This window comes from Nicotiana tomentosiformis, chromosome 5 (genome assembly GCF_000390325.3).
Source record: "Nicotiana tomentosiformis chromosome 5, ASM39032v3, whole genome shotgun sequence".
NCBI classification, from domain to species: domain Eukaryota; kingdom Viridiplantae; phylum Streptophyta; class Magnoliopsida; order Solanales; family Solanaceae; genus Nicotiana; species Nicotiana tomentosiformis.
This window is the reverse complement of record NC_090816.1, coordinates 42,919,074-42,926,285: the sequence shown is the minus strand read 5'-3', so window position 1 is coordinate 42,926,285 and position 7,212 is coordinate 42,919,074. Positions and strand designations below refer to the sequence as shown.

At 38.2% G+C, this 7,212-nt stretch overlaps 1 non-coding gene across 1 annotated transcript; it reads left to right on the top strand.

Moving 5' to 3' along the window:
- Window positions 1-6,589: 6,589 nt before the first annotated feature.
- Window positions 6,590-6,696, top strand: LOC117278837 (small nucleolar RNA R71). Its single transcript, XR_004509194.1, has one exon. It is a non-coding gene; the product is annotated as a small nucleolar RNA R71 (small nucleolar RNA).
- Window positions 6,697-7,212: the final 516 nt, after the last annotated feature.

Genomic DNA, 7,212 nt, shown 5'->3' with positions numbered 1-7,212 from the left:
AATTAGAAAATCAAATCTTATGCCTAGGTATTATGTCCTGCGATGTCTGATTTAAGGACTCTTTTTATTAATAAATAAGTTCATGAATTATGTTTAAGAATCTGGAATTGCATCTGATTGTCTCACATGATTTTATCACTTCATGTACATACGTGTAATGACTCAGCTGGTTGTTTTGAATATCTTAGCCTCGTTCTCCTATTTATTGCCTCCTCTATGTTGTATGGTGGTTATGTGACTTGTCGGGGGCATTTGGTTAGGGTTCGGGTGAGTTTCAGAGTGAAATGAGACACTTAGTCGCAAGGTTAGAAGTTTGAGTTGGAAGAGTTGACCGTAGTTTGACTTTTGTGTAGACGATTTTGGAATGGAGTTTTGATGGTTCCAATAGCTTTGTATGGTGATTTTGGACTTAGGATTGTGTCCGAATATTGATTTGGAGGTCTGTATGTCGTTTTGGTTTGAATTGACGAAAGTTAGAAAATTGAAGGTTTGGAAGGTTGAGAAGTTTGACTGGGAGTCGACTTTATTGATACCGGGGTCGAATTCTAATTCCGAAAGTTGGAGTAGTTCCGTTGTGTCAATTATGACTTGTGTGCAAAATTTGAGATCAATCAGAGTTTTTTTGGTATGATTCGGCGTTAGTTTTGGAAGTCGGATGTTCATAGTTTAATAGGCTTGAATTGGATTATGATTCATAGAATCGTGTCATGCCCCGACCTCGGGGAGCGTAACCGGTACTCAACCGAGATACCCCGGTCGAGCAAGCCTGCACAACGCCGTCTACCCAACTCACCCAAGAATAAAGAAAAGATAAATTTCATTAATTAGACAATAATAAAGTCACGCGAACAACACCATTTCATTACCTATTGTTATTCCATTTATAAGTCACAAAATACATTACACATTCATAGTTTGAAGTGGAACATGTGATACAAATACAACATTTTTAGTTTGACTTTCCCAACACAAATATACAAGTCACACCATGTCTACGGAGCCTCTAACAGAAATCGAAGAGTGTTATGATAGTGCCGGCGACAAGGCCCCGGCTATACCTCAAAATGCTATGTACAAAGGACAAAAGTTTCAGGACCCCGAAATGAAGTAGGGCTCACCAAGTCAACTGAGGAGAGGGTGTACTGCTATCACTGCTCAATGCCACCAGCTGTGAAACCACCTGCATCCATTAAAGATGCAGCGCTCCCGGCAAAAGGGACGTTAGTACATATGGAATAGTACCAGTATAAAAACTAAACACCTCCTCAATAGAATGAGTAACAGTACTATGATAAAGAGACATGAAATCAATGAGGGCCTCATCAATATTAAAGTACCAAGTTAGGAGAAAGAATAAATTTCAAACAAGTTCAATATTTTAAGTTGGGAGATCTTTAGTACCGATAAGCCACCGTGCTTTTAGCACGGAGTCCGATCTCAGTCCGATCAGCTAAATCATCTCACCCCGAGATGTCCACTCATATAACTATCATGTGTGTGGCATGGAATCCGATCTCAGACCGATCGGCTAAGCCGTCTCACCATAATGCCGTGTTGGTCGATGTCACCTAACATTTCGCTAGCAATCATCTCATCCCATTTAAGGGGAATTATCTCAACAGATCAATCTCGTCCCATAATCAGGAAAAACGCTCACCACCTCACATGGGGATTTTACCCCTCACTCACTCCTACACCGGCACATGTAGTTTTGGGGTTAGGTCATTTCAACCTACCCTTCTCGGTACCTAAATGATACTCTCAAGGCATTTATTATTTAAAGAATTTACAGCTCATTTCATTGGACTAGTGGCCTCTATTGTAATATCATTCTCGGCACGTTGGACGTGTTTCATATCTCACGCTCACTTCTTTTGCTTTCAAACAACATCAAGGATTATCAACGACAATGCATTTCTATTCAAGACCTTAAGTACACGTGTGGGAAAATAAGAGTCTTAGGCACAATGATATTTCTTACTAATGGTAGGCACAATGATATTGCACTCTAATTCACTGCACTTTATTTGTGTTTGAGCTTTAATTGGTAGTATTTTGCACTTATTGTGTGTTTTATGCCTTAGAGGAGTGATTCCGAGTGATGTAGATATTATGTAGCTAATTTGGAGCTTTGAAGTCAGAGTAAAAGCCCAAAAGATTAACACGGGATCTCGTTCGGGGTCGAGAACCAAGTCTAGACGTCAAAAAGCAAGCAAAAATCTGTACTCTAAGAAAACTCCATAATCGCGGCGCATGTTGTGCCGCGGCTGCTCAATGCCCCACATTCTCTGGATTGTGATGAGAAAACTCCACAATATGTACTCTATGGATTTCCCAATAATGCCCCGCTTGGCGCGTTGCCCCCATGCGGCATGCCTGTGTAATATTTTAAGAGCCAATGTCCTATTTCGGCTAGAAGAAGGTGGATTCGTCTGGACCCGACCCTACTTGTTATAAATAAATGGAAAAATATTATTTCCTAGACTATTGACATACTTTTGACCCAAGGAACCTAAGGTTGAGTTGGAAGAACACAAGCACAAGTATTTCATCATTCCTTCCTCACTCAAGACCCGAGTTTGGATTGAATATATGTTTTCCTATACTTTAATTTTATTTATGATGAATTGCTCAATATCTATATAGTAGTTCCATTTAGGGTTTGATGGATTTGGTGTATTGATGATTGTTTGTGGATTATAACTCTAGTTTTATGTATTGAATCATTTTTGGATGAATTAATTATTGCATCTATATTCACTAGTTCATGTAATCGAGAGAGGCATAACTTGTGATATCTTTGCATTACATTGTTGGTTGAGTTCATAGATTATTCTAAGTAATCAAAAGAGGCTAGTTGAATCATTAATTAAACCTATTTAGGAGAATAATCGAAAGAGGTTTTCCTAAAGACCAATCCACTATGCATTCTTGTATATTTTCACGTGCTTAAATTGGTTCATCTTGTGAAGTTAAGACTTAATCGAGGGAGGAGTTTTTGCTGAACGTTTGAACAAATAATTGAGTAAATTTGACAGATTCACTTGAACATTAGAAGTGAATTATCTAGAGTTAGATCCCGAACAATTATCTTACACCTATCCTATCAAAACCCTATCTTCTCCCATTGATAACCTTCTTTTCTTATTCCTTGTTTAGATTGTCATTAGTCAATAGCTTTAGATTCTTAGTTAATTTTAGTTAGACATCTTATAATTTTCAACTGTTGATCATCTTGGATAGCAACAAAGCCAGAAACTATGAGAATACTGTTTGAATCAAATCCATGTGGATACGATATTATACTATACTATATTTGATTAAAAGGTATTCATAATCTCCTCGAAATCCATTAGATGTGTATTTGTATCTTCGTTCATCTTCCCTAAATTATGTTCCCTAGTAAATTAGAGTGCAATAAGTGACTAAAAAATGAGATTATAGCCTACCATCAACACCCCACACTTAAACCATTTCTCGTCATTGAGCAATTAAACTACACTTCATATAGACACGACCTTTTTCAACAACTCTAATAACTCATCACACCAATAATATTTAAAACTGACTAAGCACAATATCGTAATATCCTTGCCTCAAGATTTGAATCAAAAGCACCACGCATTTTTCACAACCCGCTCACTTACCTTAACATAGAGGTCAACGCCATTACCTTTCCTTCATGAATCAAGTGCCTTTACACAACAATAGAGAGTAGTTCCACACACTATAAATTTGAGAACAATGAGTAACTCAAGATAGAAAGAATTCACTCACTCTTAGAAATAACATTCATATGCCACAAACGACGTTCATAGGCTTGCCCGTAGTGTACTACTCTACAAGGATAAAGTAGGACTATAATTGGTTGTAACGTAGGCTATGGGATGGGTATGATACATTTGGATATAAGAGTGACTACATCTCCCTAAACACTTTAATACATAAAATTAACCATTTAAAACCCCACACTTATGTCAACCCATAACTACACCTTCACATCAATATACATTAACTCCCTACTTCTTTAAGCACAATTACATCAAGTTACCACTTCAACTTTTACAAAGTTCATTACAAATTCAAGTGCTTCGATAGGTATAAGATTCAAATAGATGGTCAAGTCAAACAATTTGGTAGAGCTTGTATTGTGGTTGCCGAAAAAATAGGATTACAGGCTCAAAGGAGTTAACTAAGATATATAACAATTAGGTGGATAAACATATCATTGGCTCGACAAAGAAACACCTATATCACTTTCAAGACTGAATAAAACTACTATTTCGCTTTGCAAACACACGGGACAAGTTCTAGATATCAAATGCAATGAACAGAATAACACAAAACCTCCCACACACATGGAATATAACTCACTGAGGATTGGACTATCACGACACTCTAGTCAAAGCAATTAAGCAAAGTTAAGATCAAACAATTTAAGGTACTTAAACATGATTCAAAAACTGAGCCTAAGCGTAACAACTAAAGCACTTACTATTCTCAAAGCATAATAAAGTTAAGAGATATTGCTTTTAACTCAATCATAGCATAAGGTTTCCTACTCCTAAAAAAACTAACTACATCCGGTTAAAAAAAAACCCGTGGAAAAGAACCGCAGCACAAAGAAAACCAAGGGGGAATTATTATTCTACCTACAAACGAAAGTCTTTTGGTCTTTTTCTTTCAACTTTAATCCCTCAAGAAACTTGTTGATGATATCCACCGTCAGGAAAAATCGAAAAAATATAAAAGTTTTATGTTTTATTTTTCTATCTCTAACTACTAAAACTAACTAATAGAAAACTCATATACATACATACATATAAATATCCCCTACCCCACACTTTAAGTTGTGGTATGTCCCCTTGACACACAATTAAAAAGTATAAGATAGAGGAAACTTCCCTGAATATCTTGTCGGGGTCTGAGTCGAAGTCGGGCTCCATTCCTCCTCTTCGAACTAATGGGCACATCCATGCAGACAGATTATTCTCAGCCTTCTTGGGGTACACCCCCACACCTATCTTTCTCACTCACCGCATCCTTCTCTTTTGATCCCACTCTAAGCATGAGTTTTCTCTCGTGTATATCGAATATCGCTCTACCCATTTCTAAGAATGGTCTTCCTAGGATAAGGGGGACCTCCTTGTTTTCCTCCATTTTCACCACTATAAAATCCACATGAAACGCAAACTTATCCACCGAACTAACACATCTTCCACTATCCCCTCCGGTATTAAAATCGTTTAGTCTACCAGCTGCAAAGATATGGGTTCAGACCTTATCTCTCCAATCTCCTTCTCAAGTTTCCTATAAATAGATGGAGGAATTAAATTAATTGAGGCACCAGAATCACATAAATACTTATCAAAATGAATAGTTCCTACAGAGCAAGGTATAATAAAACTCCCTGGATCTTCACACTTTTATGGGAGTTTTTTTTTCAATATCGCACTGCAATGCTCTGTGAGCTTGACCACTGAGGTCTATTCTATCTTCCTCTTCTTTGTAAGAATTTCCTTCAAAAATTTGGCATAAGCAGGCATTTGTGAGAGCACTTATGTGAATGGTAAGTTTACATGAACCTGTTCCAGCACATCCAGAAATCTCCCAAACTGCTTGTCCAGCTTTTCTCTATATAGCTTTTGGGGTAAGGTAAAGTAAGCATATGCTCACTCTCATCATGTTCCTCCCTTCTCGAAGTTTCTCCCTTCTTCTTTTTCTTAGCTTTCATTTGGCCCTTCTTCTTTTTATCAATATCATTCTTCAGCTGCTCCCCACTTTCTTTTTCAAGTTTCACATCATTTTGGATCGGGGTGGGATCTTTCAACACTTGCCCACTTCTCAGAGTTACAACATTCATTGTTTCTTTGGGATTTCTCTCAGTATCAGCGGAGAGAGTTAATGGAATCCTCTCAGATAATGTTGTTGCAAGTTGCCCTACATGTATCTCCAGGTTTCGAAATGATGTGCCCAATTCTTATATAGCTGCTCGATGGGCGTCCAACCTCTCATCTGTCTTGATAATGAAGGCCTTTCGTTAGATCTTCTAGACTAGGCTGAATGGGCTGTTGAGGCTGAAATTGCTGCCTCTGCTAATTTTTGTATGCTGGAGATCCTTGCCCCAGGGGTCTAAAGTAGTTCGTTGCCATGCATTCGCGGTACCCCTAGGTGAACTCCATGAAAAACTGGGGTGCCTCTGACCCATTGCATTAAAATTGTAGTTTCCCACAGCATTCACTTCCTCAGTTGAGGCTTGACACTCATGAGTATGGTGTCCTTTTCCACATATATCACAAGCTGCATGAGGCTCATTTTGTATCGAGGCTAAGGTCGGCTTTCGTATTTCCTTAGCCATAGCATCAAGTTTTACTTGCATAGATGTAGTAGCGTCAACTAAATGAACACCAATCGATCTTCTTCTTTCAGCACTCTTAGAGGGCCACTGATTAGTATCTTCAGATAACTCTTCAAGAATTGTAAATCTGGAGTCTTCTTCATCAAGGGGACTCCAACTGTATTGCTCAATGTTGTACGTGAGGCCGGTGTCAATCTATCCCAAAAGTCCTGAAATTGAATCCAGAGTTCAATTCCACTATGTTGACACTTTCTAACAATCTCATTGAACATCTCCCATGCTTCAAAAACAGTTTCAGTCTCTTTCTGGCAGAAGTTATGGATTTCTTTTCTAAACTTGCCCGTTTTAGCTGATGAGAAATATTTATCAAGAAATTTTCTGGTTATCTTCTCCCATGTTCTAGTTGATCCCGTAGGTAAGCTTTACAGCCATTGTTTTGCATCATCTTTGAGTGTGAAGGGGAATGTCCTTAAGTACACTGCACTCGTGACACACCATTGTATTGAAAGGTGTTCATAATCTCCTCGAAGTCCATCAGATGTGTATTTGGATCTTCATTCATCTTCCCTATGAAGACACATCAACTCTGAAGGGTTTGAAGCAACCCTTGCTTCAATTAGAAATTATTAGCTACAATTGGACATGGTCTAACACTTGATAAGCCTTGATTGTAGACCGGTCTATCATAATCGTCCAGTGATCTCCCAAGCATGTGAGCTATATTTTTTAACTGGTCTGCATCCAAGGGTTTATTGTGAGCAATTATCTGACCCCACTCTTCTTCATATACAATCTGTGTATCTCTAATAGTTGTTTCCTCAGCATCCCATACAACTTTTTTCGTTGTTGGTCTG